Below are 21,380 nucleotides of genomic sequence, written 5' to 3' on the forward strand. Positions count from 1 at the left end.
TCATAACAGAATTATCAAGGGAAACTCAAAATTCAGTTTTTTAGTCTTTCCTTTAAACACATACATAATAGCCATAAAAATCATCAAATTTTTATTCATACTGTTATTGGTATTAAGACAGGTTTATAGTCTACAGTGAAATATAACTATTTCATAGCTTCAGTAAGCCCCTGTACCTATGAACGGTCAATCTATAAAAAGATTTATATGGGAGAGTAGAAATGAATGTAATTTAGCAGAAGATAGCTCGTATCCGATAGACTTCCAGGTTTGCACAGTTTTTCTAGGTGTGTAGGTTAACATAACCTTTCATCCTCCCAAATTTGGAAGAGACTTAGATGAGTTTCTGCTAGAAATTTAAGACATATAAATTACAAAACTGAAAAGTATACTAACTCATTTACAAGCAGTAAAGATTTCAGTTTAAGCCAATTTTTAACATTACCGATGGAATACTAAGAAACATAATTAAAAAGCATGCTAATATAGTTTTAATAGCCTTTTTCCTTGCTAAATATCAGTAAATATTATCTTTAAGCTATATTTTAAATATGTGTACATGTACATGTAAACAGACATCTATATCTCAGAAATGAAAAACTGTCCGAACTATTTTACCTTATTTCATTCAATCAACAAATATTTATTAAGCACCTATCATATGCCATCTAGGACTACTCATAATCATTACTTTTTAAATATGATTTGCCACATAAAAGAATGGTAATTCCTGAACTTTTCTGATTTTTTTTAATGTGGTGGTAGGTTTATTATTATTTTTTAAATAAACAAAGAAAGTGTTTTTGATCAAATGGAAAAGATTTTCTGCGACTAAAAATCATCCAAGAAAGGTGCATTCATTGTATTGTTTATTTCATCATTAATTATTTTACTACATCTGTTTATTGCATTACTAACTTTTAAATTTTATATCTTGGCACTTTAGAGGAACTCAGAGGGCCAGTGTAACTAACCTTAATTTGTATCAACCTAATTTGAGATTTCAAAATAGGCCACATCTTAGTATGGGTCCTAGTACACATATGCAAATACATTTCTTCTGAATTAAAGTTGATACTTTTCTTCAGAATGTCTCCTGTACTCAGGATACCTAGCTTCTTAGTATGCCTCCCTCATCACCATGCCTACTCATTCAGGATTGCCAAGTTATATATGGTCATTTCTTTTTCTCCTAATATGCCTACTCTGTATTACTATTGCTTTGTTCGCATCTCACAATTAAATCAATTCTTGTCAGGCCATTTCTCTCATTATGAAAACTGTGTGCCCCTAAATCCCTTTTCTTTTTTGGAATACCTTCGAAAAATTACTCAGTTCCATTTTCATGAACTAGAAAAAGACTTTGGTCCTTATCTAGTAGCTATTTATTAGGTACCTACTTATGTGCCAGACACTGGGCTAGACCTCAGAAATGGCTAATAAGCATAAAAGCAATGGCTAGAAATACTCCTGTAGTGAGGAAAAGAAAAGCACTGATTTTAACATGTGACTAGGTCTCAGATACAGTGCAACCAACCTTGAAAGCTCTTAAAAGTAACTAGAAATCCTATTTATAGCATCCTTCCAAATACATATCCATCTCTTATTAAACTTGCTTTTCTTCAAGCATTAATATTTAAGATAAAGATAATTATTTATTGAATGTAATTGTTTTTATATGTAGTTTCATCACTAGAATTGATTTTCTAAAGTTTTTCAGGATGGTGATGGTTTTGCTACTGTGAGTAAAATATATTCTTGGGCTATAATAAAAGCCAAACAATCATTTGTAAAATTGTTTCCCAGGGAAATAGGTCTCGAATTCCCAACAACCCACTCACAAACAAACTTCCCAAGTACAAAACATTTGTAAACTGCAGATGACTTATTCTTTATTTCTACATTTATGTCCCTAAGGGTTTAAAAAATGGTGCCACCAGCTAAGGCAATACCAATGAATTACTAGATTAAAATAAAAGAATATGTTGAAGATTGTCAAGCTGTGTACAATCCTCCGTCAGTCCAAGAAAGACTGAATGTGGGAAATTCTTTAAAGAAGTAAAAGTTGGTTTGTGATATTATCACGATTGTATTTATTTTTGACTTCAAGTGCAAGATACTGGTCCAGAAAAGCAGCTGAGTTTCTTCTTATACATAGATCAACAGGCTGAAAAAAAAGAAGAAAAAAAAAAAAAACCCACAAAACAAAACCTGTTCTACAGGCTCTGCACACATAAAGGAAGCATTAGAGAAAGTACAGCCATTTTATGTTATGTCTAGGGTACAAATCTTTTTCACATACTTGCTGACACTTTGCTAAGTTCTTCTGTCTTAAAGGACTCACTTGAATCAATAAGGGCACATTTTTTGAGGCTGGTAAAGAGTCGAATAGAAACTTTGCTTAGAAATGGTTCATCTTTATGCAATGACTCAGTTTAGCAGCTAACAATATACATACTTCCTGCCTCCCACAAAGGAATGACTACATGCCTTCCACTGATGCCTTTAAAAAGACAGGTATAAAATTAGCATATAATTTCCTATTTTAAATTTGTATTGGAATGTGAATGCATATTTTAAGAGTTTATTTTTATATTTTCTGCTCTGTTGTTTTCATATGCATCTGGTTATACTAGTTCATCAGCAGACCAACATTATATGAGAGCTTGGTTATCAGCTATAAGAACAAAATTAACTGCTTTAGTCCTTAATTTAAAATCCATGTGCATTTGCATTGTATCCAATGGTAAATTTGATATGCAAATTGTCTAATTTTCATTTTCATTACAGAACTTTGAAAAAAATCGTGTGTTACTGGATCTAACAGAAGCATTCAAATATTTAAATTATATATCCTTTTAATTAATGGTATCATTAACATTTCTATTGAATCATTAGGGAATGTTGTAATTTATGATAATTGATATTACCAAACATCAAAACAATAATTTTAAACTTACTGACACTAGACAGAGATAACTTTTGAATTTTCATACAGTTGAAAGAGAAACATGAAAAATGATATACTGCCATTCTTTTTATTTTTGGAAACTCTTTGTAAATAAAAACCCATTTCTAAAATAAGATATTTCATGGACACAGAATAGTTGGTAGTGGTTCAAGTGCCGTAGGCAACAGAGAAGTATTGTTTTGTAGTTGTTTTTTTAAACCTCTCCTAGTAACAGCAGTTTATCATGCACAAAGAAACAAGGTATCAACACGATTTAAAATAAATATATAAACAATAACTATAAAACCTCAACAAAAACTAAAGTTTACCATGTTAACTCCATTTCTATAACCTGGTTGATACTCACCAAATGTTATAGAAATGTCCAGGCTTGTCTAAGCAACAAAAAGTAGACACATGGTGAGGTGCTGAAGACAGCTCTCTCTTGGGCTCAAAGCACTTTAGATGAAGTAGCCTTTATCTTCCATTCAATAGAGGGTGCTTCCTATTACCAAAGCATGGCAGAGAAAAGAGTTTCCACAATCCCCTTTTGACTTTCTGTCTCTCTTTGAAAAGTAACAGTTACCACCGGAAAAACGTTAGCAGAAAATGATCACTTGAACACTCACACAGGGCAGCTGTAAATTTCCACTCTCTTTGCTTGCTCTCAGATTCCAAGCCTTGCTTGTCTCTTAATCTGTCACAGGCAGTTCTGTTTCTGGTCAAACCAGCTTGCTTATGCGTTCTCTTCTCCCTCCTCTAACACACTCTTTTAGATACATACCACACAGTCCTAGCTCCCTCTTTTTCTTCCTGTCTCCCAGTTGTACAACGTCACAAGAATGTGTGTAAAGCAATTAAGCTGAGGCAAATTTCATTCTTGGCCAAAAAAAGAGTCTAGGGATAAACAAAACAGTTTTCCTCATCACATCCTTTTCCTTTAAATCCTGTATTTGTTTATGCATGGGGTTTTGTCAACAGATTAAACTGGCCTGACCATCTTGTCTTAAAAAATGTAAATAAAGGTTTCCAACAAAGGCATGTTGATAGTGGTAATAACACATTCATCTGCTAATATGACAGTTCCTCAGGGAAGATGCTATTCCCAATCATAATAAGAAAGTGTAGCAAGTAAATACTCAAATAATTTTATCCTGAGATTTTAAGACTCAAAAAATTTAATCTTGCGCTTTCAAAAGCAAGGAAGATTTTAGAATTATTCCCAATTTAATTTTAAGTGTAATTTTGTGAAATTTTAATGTATGTTTCAATAGGGTATATTTTGAAACTTAGAACTAACATCTGCAATTATAAAAGGTAAAGTATAAAAAACATAGAAAAGCACTGATACCACAAATGATAAATAGAGCATCACATAACATTCATGGGCAAACCAAATGTAATTACTTATTTAGAAAGTCCCCTCTCCTCTCACACATACAAGCATTATTATCAAAATGCAAAATATTTCTTCAACGAAAATTTAGAAGGCTAAAGGCTACAAAAGCACACACTTTTTAAAGTATTAAACATGTATAATTACAGAATAAAATACTTTAAAATTATGGATCTTTCTGCAAGGTTTGGGAATGAAGAATTAAGTAGAAAGCTGAGTGGGATGGTTGGTGACAGGTTTAGGTGGCATTTGCAGGAGTCTGGAATTATGAGGCAATGTATTCAGCTTGGAATACATGCTGGTTCTGCGAAAATGCTAGTCAGAGCCTGTTCTGGAATTTTCTGTTCCAGTTCCTTAGCTTCAAAGATTTTCAGGTTCTCTGTCTCCTACTATGTGTTACAAATCAAAATTCTTATGCTCTTCTGATGACAGATCTCACAGAGCTGCCAGAAGTAGTTATTAGACCTATTATTATTTTCATCTTACTCTCTGCAGAACTAAAATATCTCTAAGACTGTGAACTTAAATAAAGTGAAAGGTAAATATCTTTAAACAGTTGTTTATAACCCTTAAGAAAAATAAGCAAATAAAGCTTGGCTTTATTTCTTAATCTGTATATCATTTATTTAATATATATTTTCATATACATATATTTATTTAAAAATGTATTATCTTAATCGGGTTCATTTAAAGCAGACTTTAACATTTTAAATATATTATAAGTGAATTTGTATTTTAACACCTAAGAAATAGGCATCAAAGAAGACTAGAGATTAGTTTGCTGATTATTCAATTAGTTTGTAAAATTCAGAGTTTTATTTCCTATTTTTAAAGAAATGTTAAATAAAAATTATCCCAAATCACTAAAAGGAATTAAGTGCCTAGTATCTTACTGAGTCTAAGATTATACCGAAAGAGTTCTGGTACAACTGAAGAAATTCAGATTTTTATGGGGGCGGGGGTCACTTAGAATAATTACAAGGTTAATTTTTTCTAAGTTGCTTTAAAATTGGGATATGTCATAGCAATTTATGACTAAGCCAGAAAATAATGGTAAGGTATTTAAAATATAAATAAGACTGAGTACTTATGATAGTGTGTATGTTTATATTTGATTTCTATTAAACACCATTTTTTAAAGATGCACACAAAAAAATCATATGACCTCATATTAGGCCATGAATAAATCAATAAATTTCCAAAAGAGAAATTGTACAAGCTTCATCCTCTGAAAACAAGATGATAGAAGAACTAGAAGTTACTTTAAAATTTTTCAACAGATAAGCAAATGTTCCTTTAAAAACCCTCTTAATACTTGAAAATAAAATAAAAAAAACACTTCTAAAGATTATTTGAACAAAGAATTAAAAGTACAATTATAGTGGCTTCTGTTTCAGGATATCATAGAGTAACAGGACTGAATTTACTCTTCTGCCTTACATAACTAAAAACCAGAATAAAATATATAAAACAATCGTTTTCAGATACTAGACACCAGGCAGCCCAGCCCAGTAATTGCTGAGAAAAGGGAAACAAAGTAAGACAACTGCCCCAGGCTGCAGAGCAGGAAGGAACCCAAACAGTATGGCTGTCTCCATAGTTGAAGAAGCAGAGATGAGAATTTAAGAAGGCTAACGTGACTAAAATTCACAGTGCAGAATCACCAGAGAGGAGAAAGCTGTAAAGAGAGCCCAGAGATCTGCAGAGGGCTCCCCACAAATCTTCATCTGAGAACTGGTCAGTGAATGTCTGTGAGAAAACTCTCCATGGCCAAGGAAAGAACCCCTGGAAAGAAGCAAGCTGAAGCATTCTCGGTACTCGCACAGGTCTGGGAATAATTCATGTTCCCAACAGCCAGAGTGAAGATCTCATAATAGATGAGAAACTGAATTGGGTAATACTTAGGATATTGCCTCAGTAGTGGCAACAAATTAATTAAAAGATGTTATTATGGTCCCTCCTAATAGAGCTTACAAGTAAGCCTTAAAAGGATCAAATTCTTTCCAAATAAATCAACTGCATACTAGAAAAAAATTCAAAATATTTAAATAAATTTTTATATATCTAGCACACAACACAAAATTAACAATGTCTGGCATCCAGTCAAAAACTAGCAGGCCTGCAAAATGCAGGAAAATACGATGCATGATAAGGAGAAAAAAAAAATCAATCAATAGGAACTGACTCAGAAATGACACAGATAATAGAATTAGTACACAAACAATTGAAATATTATATTTGTAATAGTGATTACAAATATACTCCATAGGTTCAAGAAGGTATTAGATAGCACAAGTATGTTAAGAAGAGACGTGGAATATGTTAAAAAGACCCAAATCAAATTTCTAGAGATTAAAACTAAAGTTTCTGAAATGAAAATTACACCAAATAAGATGAACAGATGGAACACTGCAGAAGAAAGGTGGGTAAACTTGAAGATTAACAAAACTTAACAAAATAAAACACTGAGGGGAAAAAAAGGCCAAAAAATGAACAAAAATGAACAGAGCAACCCTAAACTATGGGAAAACATCAAGCAACCTAACATACATATCATTTATGTCCTACAAGGAGAGGAGAAAACAGGAGAAACAGAAAATGATGACTGAAAAATTTTCAAATTTAATAAAAATCAAAAACCCACATATCTAGGAGCAATGAACCCCAAACATAAGAAACAAAGAAAACTATACCAAGGCACAGTATAATGAAATTGCTTAAAATTAGTGGTAAGACGATATCCTAAAAACAGTCTAAAAAGATACATTATACACAGAGAAAAAAAGAAAAAACGAAAGCAGATTCCTCATCAACAACAATGTAAGTCAGAAGGCATTGGAGCAACATTTTTCAAACTACTGAAAAAAACCTCTCTATCTTTCAGAAATGAAGACACAAAAAAGCTGAATTAATCACTAGGTAACAAATGAGAGCTAAAAAAATGTTAAAGGAGGTCCTTTCTTGAAGCAGAAAAAAGATTATATTAAATGGAAATCTTCACAAAGTAATGAATAGCATCAAAAATAATAAATAGGGGCTGGCCCGGTGGCTCAGGCAGTTAGAGCTCTATGTTCCTAACTCCGAAGGCTGCCGGTTCGATTCTGACACGGGCCAGTGGGCTCTCAACCACAAGGTTGCCAGTTCAATTCCTCGAGTCCTGCAAGGGATGGTGGACTCTGCCCCCTGCAACTAAGATTGAACACAGCACCTTGAGCTGAGTTGCCGCTGAGCTCCTGGATGGCTCAGTTGGTTGGAGCACATCCTCTCAACCACAAGGTTGCTGGTTCGACCCCCCCCAAGGGATGGTGGCTGCGCCCCCTGCAACTAGCAACTGGCAACTGGACCTGGAGCTGAGCTGCGCCCTCCACAACTAAGACTGAAAGGACAACAACTTGAAGCTGAACAGCACCCTCCACAACTAAGATTGACAGTCAACAACTTGACTTGGAAAAAAATCCTGGAAGTACACACTCTTCCCCCAATAAAGTCCTGTTCCCCTTCCCCAATAAAATCTTTAAAAAATAATAATAATAATAAATATGTAGGTAAACATAAAAGAATTTTTTTCTTATTTTAAAAATCCATCTCAAAGAGAATTTACTTTTGATATCAAAACAATAACAGTGAATGGAGTTTAAAGAATTCTTTGCAGTTAACGTCTAATATAACTTAACATAGGTGTAGGTATACGTGACTACCTTTAGAGATTTCAAAATGTTGAATTAGTTTACCTGTTGTAAAATCAAAATTTCTATTTTACATTGTTAATTCACAACTGGGAGCAATTTCATAGAATGAGATTTTAATTTTTTTTATTACTAAATAGAGACTTTAAGAAGCTACTATAAATGATGTAGTTCCATGGAGTTGTCTCAACTATTAAGAAAAGCATAGATGAAGAGTTAAAAATATAAGTGATGCCTATAGATCAGGTTATGGTCAAATGACATCATAGTATGTTAACTAAGCAACAATTCTACAATTATTTAAATAAAAAAATGCGGTGGGAAAAATGATTTATCACTATAGGTGATGGTATGATTAAGCAAAATTCCAAATTACCTCCTCCATCTTAGCAGTCACATTCACATTATTGAGTGTTATAAGGTTATACAACTGAGATTCCATCTTGGTGTATATCTACTGCAATATTTCACTAGTTATAAATGTTCTAACTAGTAATAGAAATTTTAAAGGCACATTATTAAATTGATCACTCCATCAAAATAACACATTGGTGGTTAAAAAAAAGTTTACTGTCAATAATAATAACGGACACAAAAACTAAGTTTGTGATGTTAAAAAAAATCAAGACTAACACGTAAAATGCTAAACATATAAATACATATTTTTATGATTGCTGTATCTGCAATTTAGTGCTGTTAAATTATTGTTAATTTTACTTTATTGGTTTTAGAGTTGTTTATGTTTAATTAATACATTTATTTTTATTTACATATAAAAGCTGTACGAAAAAGTGTATTAACTAAAACAACTGGACTGCAAGTGACAGACCCAATGCTATTAAGTTTAGCAAAAAGGGAAATTAAGGATCTTGTAACCAAAAAGACTAGGATTAGAGTCGAGGTTCTCAGATGGAGAAGCATCTGGTGAGTAGAGCCCAGAGATGCTGCTACACATCCTGCAATCCATGAATGTCCTCTTCCCCATGAAAAAATTATCCAGCCCCTAATGTCAACAGTGCCAAAATGTCAGCAGTGCCTAAATTAAGGCTAACTTCAGCCCAAGCTTGAACAATGTCATTGGAGATCATTCTCTTTGCATTTTCTTGTGTGTTGTCTTCATTCACAGTTGGGATTTCTCTACATGTTGCAAAAACAGCCTCTGATAGATTACATGGCCTTGGTCCCCATGATCTCAAAAAGAAAGAAGCCCTGGGCCTCTCTTTTAGTAGCCATATCAATCCCTGAGAAATGACTGGTCCTGCTAGCTCAGGTAACCAACTGTTAATAACCATATCCATAGAATGGGGTGCTCTTATTGACCATCTGGGCTATGGACTGTATTAGCATGAATGCTAAGTGATTGACAGGCCTAGGAGGTAAGAGAAAGGCACACTGAGAGGTCCACTGTGAAAGAGCTACTTCGAGTCTTTGATCAAGCTTCCTTAAGACTCATTAAGCGAGATGTTGGGTGAGATTATCTGCACTATGATTTAATTGCAAAGCATGTATAGTTGGAGTCACTCAGTCACGTGTCTGCATCATATATGTAATATAATACGGTCCAACCTGGTTGCTAAACACCCACACCTACCCTTTCCCCACATCTGTACTTTTTAACAGTGGTCCTGCCTAACACTGGACAAGTTTTCCAATGTGACTAACAGTCACCCTTGTTCAAACTTGTGACTGTATCCAGCTCCAACATCTCTGTTGGTTGTATGCTTCTGAATCAAGTTTGAAGCAGTAGCTCCTTATGGTCCAGCATGCTATAGCTCAGTTATAAATTAAATCTCCACCCCCATCAACACATCAAATAAACAAGGCAAAGGGAAAACAGGACACGGGCCATAAATAACTCCTGCATGAAAAAGGGAGGGAAGAAACACCCATCCCTAATATATATGATATTTTGCTGGACTGGAAGGGCGTGCTTCCCTGAACAGGAAGGTGAATGAGTTCCTTAGTTACCAAACTGGTTGCCTTTGGTTTTGATCTCTCTAATCTCTGGGAGAATCTCCCTTCTCAGTTATCCTCCAAAACCACACCTGAGAAGGCCGTTGTGGATGGTTCCTGGCTGGGAGTTTTCCTGCTAAAGTAGTCCACTTGTTTTGGGGTCAGATTTAGGGGTCTGAAAGTTGCCAGAACACGGGAAACCACAGGCCTTTACTTCTCTGGCTTGAATTCCTTTGACAATATAACTGCATAAAAATTTCAATTGGCTTTTAATCACTTTGCCTTTTGTCTTCTAATTTAAGCCAGAAATTCTTGAATCTGGGCCTGCTATTGTGATTTTTATCTCTAACAGGCTTCATTGCTCTGCCTTTTATTCAAACCCCCACGTTAAATTGCTTCCATCTTGGCCTCTTCTTCCAAACAATGGGGAAAACATGTTCCTTACACCCAGGCTGCATCCCACTAGATTTCTCTGTATTTCAGTATTCACTGTTATCTTTGCCCAACAAGAGAGAAGTAACAGATGTTTGGGTCTTCAAGCTCCTCCTAGGTTCTAGTGTTTTCTTTCTAATCATATCTTTCCTATCTTCTAATCATATCTCCTAGGTTCTTTCATAACTTTCTCACACTTTCTGCCTCCCTGCTTTTGCTCATACTGATTTAGCTCAGGGTTGTGATCACACTGGAGAGACAAACAGGCAGGTAATAATAATGTTTAAGAAGTTCTTTAGCTCTCAGATTCTGTATATGCCCTTTTAGTTATCCTTTCCCATAGAGCTCATTCTTTGTCTTTTACTTAAAATCCTTTGACTCAAATTCTACCAGGTAGAGCTCTACAAAACCATATATTGTCCCACTTCTGATTATGACTCATTTCATTTACCTGTGACTTTACTCATTTACAATATCACTATCATTATGAAGGTGTCTTAAAATCTGGCAATTGGAAGCGATGGCTGGAGAATCTAAAGACTTCCATTCCTTTTGAGTAGCTTTCACTTGTATCACTAGGTCATTCAGCATTTTTGCAAGGCAGAAATTTTACAGACACCGTTTGCACTTCATCTTTTATAAAACCTCTAGTCAAAGCATATTCATTTATTACTTAAAATAATAAATTCTCATTTATCAGTTCTATCTATCACTCCACTTCTTATTGTATATATCCTTCTGTATTTAACTCCCCGTAGAAAGGGATCAGCCTCTATATTTTCCCTACATTCTTCTCGTCTGATTAACACAACATTATCTAAACAGATAGTAGTTTGCTTTATGTTTGTTTTAATTATACTTCTAAGGTTGGTGAGGGTACACTGAAATAATAACACTAGTCCTTTCACATAAAGGGTAAATTAACATAATTTTTCTGCAGAGATATTAATGATAAATGGCAAAAACCTTAAAGTATTTATATACCTTTTTACTTAGTAATTCAATGCTTACAAATTTATTCTAAGAATTATAAATACGCAAGAAAGCACACATAGGAATGCTTATCACACTACTACTTATAGCAAAAACAAAAGCAAAAAAAACCCAGAAACAATTTAAAAGTCCAAAAGTATGGGATTGGTTATATTTAATCAGTTACATGTGGAATGAGCATTGACCAATCAGAGTAGACGTCCAAACCACCACCACAGTCACAGGGCATTCAGCACACCTGCTAAACACTGAGTATAGTTCAGTCATCCATACAGAATATCATGCTCATGTTCTTTAAAATATTTCAAGAAATGAGCATATTATACAATATCACTTATTATATAATATCAAGTTATAAAAACCCAAGATGCAAGTAAAGAATATGTGTCCCAAATTTTTATCCTATTTTTTACATAAACATTTCCTTCCAAATGAACATGGAAAGATTACCAAAATGTTAACATTAATTGGATCATTGGTGATTATTTTCTCGTATGTTTTTCAAATGTTCTTTAATTAACATCTACAGTCAGTTCTGCTACAACATGACATAAGTGTCCTAAAAATCACCATGCCATACAAAATCATGCAAGTAGAATCACAGGAATAATCAGGAATATAAGGTTGGAGCTCAATACTCAAAAACTTTGTCAGAGGGGCCGGCCCAGTGGCTCAGGCAGTTGGAGCTCCAGGCTCCTAGCTATGAGGGCTGCCAGTTCGATTCCGACATGGGCCAGTGGGCTCTCAACCACAAGGTTGTCAGTTCGATTCCTCGAGTCCCCCAAGGGATGGTGGGCTCTGCCCCCTGCAACTAAGATTGAACACGGCACCTTGAGCTGAGCTGCCTCCCGGATGGCTCAGTTGGTTGGAGCGCGTCCTCTCAACCACAAGGTTGCCGGTTCGACTCCTTCAAGGGATGGTGGGCTGCACCCTCTGTAACTAGCAATGGCAACTGGACCTGGAGCTGAGCTGCGCCCTCCACAACTAAGACTGAAAGAACAACAACTTGACTTGGGGAAAAAATAAAGTTCTGGGAGTACACACTGTTCCCCAATAAACTCCTGTTCCCCTTCCCCAATAAAATCTTTAAAAAACAAAAACCTTTGTCAGAGACATTAATAAAAAAGGTAGGAACCTAATAAAAAGAGTAGCAAAGTTTACAAGTGCTAAATGGTTAGAAATATATAAATACTACAATAAATATGGCACTCTTTCTTTAAAAATACCTGACATTTGTCTGTGTAGGTGGGTGTTAAAAAGTTGTAGCTTGTGAGTTATTTTGAAAAAGAAATGGGTTATCTAAAATCAGCTAAAAGTTGTAACATCAAATATGGATGGATGTGACTCATATAACATGTGGTACCGTGAGATCTCTGCTAGATATCTGAGGTGTGTGCATGTGTGCACTTTGTGTATTCCATCGTGGCTTGGTTTAGCTGGGTGGTTTTCTGTGTCCACATGGTGTTTCTCACAAAAGAAACTACACAAAAACAAATGAGAAATCTGCATTACACTCAAATTGTTCCCTCATACGTATATCAATCATGTTGGAATAAATTTGTGTTTTCAAAGCAAGTGTTATAGCACAAATGACTATTACTTTTACTATCAAAATACATGTACATATTTACGTACATGTACATGCATATGTATATGTTAGAGTGTGCTAACAAGTATTGTGGACCTATTGTAATTCTGTTAATTTGGGTAACTGGAAATCCTTATTTTTTTAAAATGGTATTTACATCTCTCTTATTCCCGCTGCCTTTATTTCTTCACATCTCATTTGTGCTTTTGTTCCTCTGTTTTTCTCTACTTCTAATGACTGCAGTGTAGATATCAAACATCTGATTTATTCTTCAAAAGCCTTTGCCAACAAGGGGTCCCAAAGCAAAGAACCTTTTTTGTTTACTGTCTTAGGAGTTTGTCATGTCACCCATGTACCATAGATATCCCTAGTTCTTCCTTCTCATAATTTGTGTTTCCGACAGAGTTAACACTGTGTCCCTGGAAATTGCTTAAAGATATGGAAATTGCTTTAATAAAAGCAGAATACAAAGAAATGCTTTAGAGGTGTCCAAGTTGCACAGAAATTTAGGTTAATTGATAAAATGAAAAACTCATTTCCAATTATCCATTAATTGCTATCCTTGGACAAATTTGGAAATCTTTAAAAGGGCTTATAGTTAATTTCAACAAGATAACAAAGCTTAATTATTCTTGTTTCTCTCTTAAGTTGCTTTGCTTCTCATCTCCTTTTTGTTGTTTCTTTTAGGAAGTTGAATAGCAAAAATTAGGTGACACCCCCTACTCCCATTTACTATATTTGCAAAACTCCAGAGTAGTCCCTGAAAGCCAAGAATATCATTCTTTTTCTCACTTTCCAGCACTACTCTGGTCCCCTGCTGGCTCAGAGCTTCAGTGGCAGTGGCATTATTTAGCAATAAGCTTTACTAGGTCAGCCTTGTTTCCCTATTGCCAAGGTAGTATATATGTATATCTATTTATTATTAAATAGATATTATTAAATAGATATAGATTATAGTCACTGAAGACCTTATGTGATAACCTGTTCTGAACATTCTTCACATATCAAGTGGCAAGTTTCATGGGCCATAGACTCTTAAAACCTTAGTAGATTCAAAGTACTATACTAGGTATGTCAGAGATACACACAACCACACACCAACAAACATTAACTATGTGTTTAGGATTTTTTTGTCTTATATACCAGTCAGACCAAAATAATCCCATTAAAAGTATATTGGATGCCCTCAGGTAGGAGAAGCAAAGGAAAAATAAACAAATGGGACTACATCAAACCAAAAAGGTTTTTGTAGCAAAGGACACCATCAACAAAGCAAAAATACTTGCCAATGATACATCTGATAAGGGGTTAATATCCAAAATGTATAAAGAACTCATGCAACTCAACACCAAAGAGACAAATCACCCAACAGAGGAATGGGCAGAGGACATAAAGAGACATTTCTCTAAAGAGGACAGATGGCTAACAGACACATTGAAAAATGCTCAACACCACTGATCATCAGAGAAATGCAAATAAAAACCACAATGAGATACCACCTGACCCCAGACAGAATGGCCATCATCAATAAAGCAACAAACAAGTGCTGGCGCGGATGTGGAGAAAAAGGAACCCTCGTGCACTGTTGGTGGGACTGCAGATTGGTGCAGCCACTGTGGAAGACAGCATGGACATTCCTCAAAGGACTGGACATGGAACTGCCTCATGACCCAGCAATTCCACTCCTGCATATCTATCCAAAGAAATCCAAAACACTAATTTGAAAAACTATATACACCCCTATGTTTATTGTAGAGCTATTCACAATAGCCACAATATGGAAACAACCAAAATGCCCATCAATAGACGACCGGATAAAGAAATTGTGGTACATTTATACAATGGAATATTACTCTGTCATAAAAAGGAATGAAATCTCACCATTGGCAACAACATGGATGGACCTAGAGAACATTATGGTCAGTGAAATAAGTCAGATGGAGAAAGACAAATACCATATGGTCTCACTTATATGTAGGATCTAAGGAACAGAATACATGAGCAAACAAAACAGAAATAGACTCAGAGATACAGACAAAAAGTGATGGTTGCTAGATGGGAGGGGGATGGGGAAGAAAGTGAAAAGATTAGAAAGTACAAATTGGCAGTCACAAAATAGTCACAGGGATATGAAATACAGTATGGGGAATATAATCAATAAGGTTGTATAGATTATGTAGGGTGCCAGCTGGGCACTGGACTTATTGGGGAGATCATGTCATAGATTTTGTAGATGCCTGACCACTGCACTATACACGTGAAGGTGATGTAGAGTAATATTGAATGTCACCTATAATTTATATATGTATAAATTATATATATATATGGTCATTCGATGTGAAGTACAGCCTGGGGAATGTAGACAATGGTATAGTGACAGCTGTGTACGATGTTGGAGGCGTAGTGGACTGTGAGGGGGGTTTTCACTTTGTGAGGGACGTAGATATCTGATCATTGTGTTCTTCTGTACACCTGAAACTATTTAAAAACCTGGAAAAAAAATCACCGGATGCAGCAATTTAAAAAAGCATAGGATAGCAATAGAGAAACCCTGGCTTTCAGTCTAGCATCATCATTTGCTTGCCTTGTACCCAACTCAATTAATCTCTCTAACCTTTGGTCTCTGTACTATATTTAAGGAGGAATACTATCTATCTTTCAAAGTATTATGAAAATTTTACCTCACACACATGTAACTATACAAATTAGTAAACTAGAAAACTAGTAAAATGGAATGGGTTTAAAAAATAAACATATTCTTTTTCTCTATGACTTAACCCTAAGTCAAACTAGAAAAACTTCCAGAAGCTATTGTCATTGGATCCACTATAATGGAGCTGAAGGGACAAGACAACAAACAAATACATTTACTTCATATCAGATTACCCTAACCAAAAGGTAGAGTTAAGGTGGGAGCAAGGGAAGTACGAATATTCACCATTTGAGCTAAGTGAAAAATTACAAGTAATCTCAAAAGTTCTAGAAGCGACACATGGATTCCACGATATTTGTGGATTTGAAATTAATAGCAAATATCAAGGAGATGGTTCGATAATAATGCTTTATTTTACTTGATTAATCCATATCTTTCATTCCTAAAACCTAAAACAAATAGGTTTTAGCTAGTTTCTATGTGACACAAAGTAGTTCTCATAATGAACTTCAATTAGTACTGTCAGTATGTACAGGGTTACTACTAGCTTCTATGGGATGGGAGCTGGATTTGAGGCCCCACTCACTCCCCTGGCCGGGTGGGAGCCTTCGTGGGGGACACAAGCTACACAACTAAATGCAATGACCCTGAACATGTTTACAACGGCAAGGCTCTGTTACACTTGTCCTTCAACTTTGGGATTCATTCACCCAAAACAGCTGAGGGCAATCTGCTCTTGGGGACACAGAGACATTAAAGGCAATTGCAGTAGACCACCATGACGGTGACGGTAGCTAGGTGGGAATGAGAAGACTGTGCGTAGCAGCGGACAGTAGGTCTGGCAACTGAATAAATGTGGACTGTAAGTGAAAGAAGAGTCCAGACGACAACGAGTTTCCATGCTTGTGTGAAAGAGTAGATGGCATTAAAATAAATAAGAACCAAAGGAGGAAAAACAAATTTTACAAAAGAACCAGTTGCTTCATATATAACAAGTTTGAGGTGCCAGCCAGACTTCTGAACCAGATGCCTACAGGCAGTTGAACACACAGAACTAGGACTTGGAGAGAAAACTGAGCCAGAGCAATATGTATCTGGCAATTCTGCCAATGGAATACAAGACAGACCAAAATGAGAGCCAAGGACAGAACGTTAGGGAACACCTACAGGTGGTGGTAGAAAAAAAAGTTACTAAAGAAACAGTGGTGAGAGAAGGAAAAAAGAACCAGAAAAACAAAACAAACACAAGAACTTCAAGAATGACAAGTATTCAACAACACTGCATGCTGTAGAGAGCAGCGATGAGCAGCCTGCCGAAACCTACATCTAAAGTCTAAGGCCCTCCTTTAATTCTCACAAAGCAAAAGGAGGCGATCTTCAGAGGGGGTCTTCAGAGAACCACTTAGGACAAGGAAAGGGACCTTATAAGATTTCATATTCCCCTCACATCGTAAAGACATAGTTCTGATAGAGAAACCAAAGCCAGGCTGAGCTCACAAGGACATCTCGCAGCATATAGCAAAGCATGAATCAGGCGGAGGACTCCATGCCCGTCCTCTGGGAAACTGGCAGCATTGGCTCTGATCCGGGTAGCAGGGCTCAGCTGCCCTGCGTAGAACCCTGGCTGAGAGGTCGGAGTCTTAGCAGCACGTGACGTACAGCAAGTAGACAAGGGCACAGTGAGGGTTATCAGAGGTTGAGGATGAGGTCATGGAGGTGCCAGCATGTATTACTGTTTCCAAGTGCTTGATAAGGAATGGAAGGAGAGCCTGAAGGGCTCATGAAAGGGGGTTGTGTTTGCTTTTTTTTTTTTTTTTTAACTTAGAACTCACAGTAGATTGAGTGGGACAGATATAAGGAAGATGCAAGATGAGAAAATGAGAAGGGGATACCTAATGGGGCAAGATTCTTGAGCCCACAAGGAAGGAAGGGATCAAGAACACAAGCGGAAAGTTTAACCTCCAAGAATAAAGATACGTATCTTTCTAAAGGAAAGGAAAGTGTGAGTAAAGTGACAGTCCGGGTACAGAGGAATGAAGTTAGGAAGTACATGACTGCTACAACTTTTTCAGAAAAGAAGGACTCAGGGTCATCTAAAGAGAATGACGGTGGAGTAACAGTGTACATTTGAGCAGAGTGAAACTGATCTTATAAAAAAAACCATATAAATATAGTAAAAAAAATAAAGGTGATATGGGAGAGCTCCCTCACTACAAAAGTTTTAAGCCTCCCTTACTATAGAAATTTTGTCCTTTCCCCTAGTTTCTTAGCTCCTTAGCCCTGGCCTTTGATTACTTACTCTCTTAATCAGTTTCTGAATCCTAGACTAAAGATTGCTGTAGCCTGAATCACAGGATGTTTCTCACCCCTGCCTCAGATAATTACTTAAAAGCTGGTGACTTCCCAACATCCCCCACGCCATTCCGGACCTAACTCTTGGCCATCCCACAAACCAAATAGGTTTTAACATTCCCCCAGTATACTTGTTGATTGTAATCATTGAAGCCTAGCGTTCTTTCCAACCCATTCTGGGCCCAGTTCCGGGACAACTGACACCACCTGAATGACTGGTTGAATGGCCACAGGCTCTATAGAGCTAACGGATTTATTAATTAAAATCTATTTTTCTTCATTTAGAGGCCTTGGGGATACAGATGATTCCCCACCAAGATTACCAGTCACAACCAGAGAAGCCAGCACAGTCTTCCAGGCAGATCTCGAGACCCCTTCCTCTCATCTAAGAACAGACAGGGCAAGAGTTCCGTGAATCCCCCAATAGGTAGGGATAGCTCTACGGCCCTGCCCAGCAGGAAGCAGATACAGAAGAACAGATCTCCTGTCCCTCAGCTTCCCATAGAGATTTTATGGGGATCACGTCTCTCAAGGGAAAAACAAGGCAGGCAGTTAGAGAGAGACAATCAGGTCTCTGCATTACCACCCAGAAGACTTCCCCTCTCCGTCTGAAACTTTCCCTTTCCATTGTAAACAAATGGGTACAAGATACCCAATTAGATCAAACCAGCCACTCACACCTGCAGTTTTTAAAAGATGAGGTAATAGCTTCTTGTCAATCACAGAGGAACAGCCTATTTCAGAGAAAAAGATAAAAACCACCAAGGCCTCGTTAGTTGGGGCCCTTGAGCCATTCTCTACTGCTGGGGTCTGTTTCTATTTCTTTGAAGTGTACTATCTCTTCCAATAAACTACTCTTTCACCACTTTATTTCTGTGTCTCGTTCAATTCTGTGCTCGAGACCCCAAGAACCTGGACATCGAGCCAAGAAGGACTCACTCTCCGGTAACAAAGGCTACAACTCATGTGCACCAAACTTTAATAGTTACAGTTCTACTTCTTTCCAAACAATGTAACAAATCTAAATGAAATATATGCTATGGTTTTACTCCAACTTCCCAAATTAAGGAATAACAGAGGGTGAGGTAAGAAATGGAATCCTGAGATACAATATATAACTAGCATCATAACCAACAAAATGGGCTTAGTGCTATAACCACAGTCAAATGGTAATAATTCTCATATTTTCCTGCCCTTCTATGCTGGGTCCATTTTGTTTTCTTTTCACAGTTGATGATTTTATGAAATGTTCTTGCTTGAATCAGTTAAGAACACAACATACCTTTTAATAAAAGAACAACTTCTATCCTATTGATAAACTTTCACTTTTCAACAAATTATTGAAATCAGAACTATACAAAAAATTTTGTCAGAAAATCATATTATTAGTGCTATACATCTTTAAAAGTACAATTTTTGAGTTGCTGCTCTGGAGCCAAGAAGAAAAACAGGATCTAAAAAGAACACAGAAAGGACGAAGAAAGAAGTAGTCTGAGTTAAGGGACAGAAAACCTTGAGTTATAATATAAATTACTTGGTTTAAAATGTCAAAAGGAAACTAATCTCAAAGTATGTCTTTCTATGTGGTTATAAAGCTTGTTAATAATGAAAAGCACTTTTAGACAAAATATTTAATTTTCAGATTCAAACAAAGCCACTTATGGCAAACAAACACAGCATTTATAATACAATATATTCAGATAACTTATTGAATGAAAAAATCTCTATAGAATTAGTTCAGTAACTATAGTTGGATTCCATTATCTTTACAAAACACATTTTACCGTAACTGAAGATTTATAAAACATGATCTAGAGTAGAGAGATATGATTATAATCTATTAATAACTATTAACCACAGAAAATATCTTTTAAAAATGCACAGAATGGTATCTTGTTTACAAATAAAATACAAACTAGTGTACTTTTCTTGCTATATTGATTCTTTTAAAATACATCTTTTTGAACTTTGACTTCAAAATAAATGGCCATTGTAAAAAACAAAACTTTTTATTTTATATGCTTCTCTATTGCTTAAAAATTTCCTGACTTCTTCTCTAATTATACTCCCCAAAGTTGTCCACTGTTAACAAGTTAGTTCTATTTTTCCTGACATTTTTTTCCAGGCTTACATGGATATATGAGAGTTTGTTTAAATAAACACACAATTTTTAAAAATGGGATCATACCACACATGCTGTGTTGTAAATTATGTTTGTTTCTAAAAAGTAGGTCCTGATTTCTTTACATGCCAGATTGAGTAGATAGACCTCATTCTTTTTAAAGAGGCACATTAGTATTCCTTAATATTGGTTTACCACAATATATTTAACTACTTCTCTATATGTAGACATTCAGGTTGCTTCTGCTTCTTTTTTCCTTATTTTACAATCTGTCTTTAACTTATTCACAGATAACAGAAGCATAAATTAAGATTAAAAATCATGCTGGTTTTCCTTTGAAAGAAGCTATAAAATGATCACCTAATAGTAATGGACTTTTTTCATTTTAAATATGTTGGCTTTTCCTAGTTGATATGCAAAAGTTGTCATTGTTTTCAAAACAATGTTATCAATATTTCTGAAGACTTACACTGATTTTCAAATTAACCACACATTGTAGCCTAATTCTCCACTATTGGTCAATTACATTTTAACAACTCTTTATTGATATTTTTACAAACTACTGTAGTACTAGGTTCTCTAAGAAATTTGAAAGAAGTCTGTGACAAAGAACATGCCTTCAAGGAACTTACAACTTTTGGGAAAAGAACTTAGTTATCTATATGAGAAAATTGCACCAGAATATAAAGATTGAACAAAGTATAACAGGAAGAAGAAATAGTCAACATACAGGGAAACATAAGGGAAAAGTTTTTCAAGTGGAGTAGGCAGGGAGGATTGTTGGTTTCTAAGGTACATGCATTTTTTGTCAAAGGAAGAAACCTGTAGAGAGGTAAAATCAAAATATCCTAATGAGAACGGAAGTCAGTGGTAAAAGAAAATATCAGAAATACGAGTATGGTCAGAGTCAATGATGTTATTGTAATGTTATTTATAGTAGGAAAGCCTGGAATATCTACACAAAATAAATGGTTGAATAAATTATGCTGTGCTACCATCTTATAATAGAATATTATAGAGCTATCAAAATTTTTTTATTTTTTATTTTTTGCAAAATTTACAAGGTTTTATTAAGTGCCAGACTTTGCATTATACCTCACACACATTGATATTTATATTTGAACCCAAAATTTGTTTTATTAAGAATTTCTCAGGGGGATCAAATATATGGTGATGGAAGAAGAACTGACTCTGGGTGGTGAACATACAATGGGATTTATAGATGATGTAATACAGAATTGTACACCTGAAATCT

The 21,380-nt window shown here is 35.5% G+C and overlaps 1 protein-coding gene across 6 annotated transcripts in view; it reads right to left on the reverse strand.

The window, feature by feature from the left end:
• The window catches only part of CAB39L (calcium binding protein 39 like), a 137,032-nt gene that overhangs the window by 80,856 nt on the left and 34,796 nt on the right, over positions 1-21,380 (reverse strand). Inside the window, exons 1-2 of one of the 6 annotated variants that reach the window (XM_081045882.1) lie at positions 3,580-3,716; positions 3,318-3,455 (exon numbers count right to left, since the gene is read on the reverse strand). The exons of 3 other annotated variants lie outside the window; for them this stretch is intronic. The gene's annotated coding sequence lies outside the window, so the exon portion shown is untranslated. Of the gene's footprint in view, positions 1-3,317; positions 3,849-21,380 lie in introns of those variants that run through there. 2 more of the 6 variants (XM_081045879.1, XM_081045883.1) reach the window with 2 other exon arrangements.

The sequence above is a fragment of the Rhinolophus hipposideros genome (assembly GCF_964194185.1).
Source record: "Rhinolophus hipposideros genome assembly, chromosome: 4".
Classification (NCBI taxonomy): Eukaryota; Metazoa; Chordata; class Mammalia; order Chiroptera; family Rhinolophidae; genus Rhinolophus; species Rhinolophus hipposideros.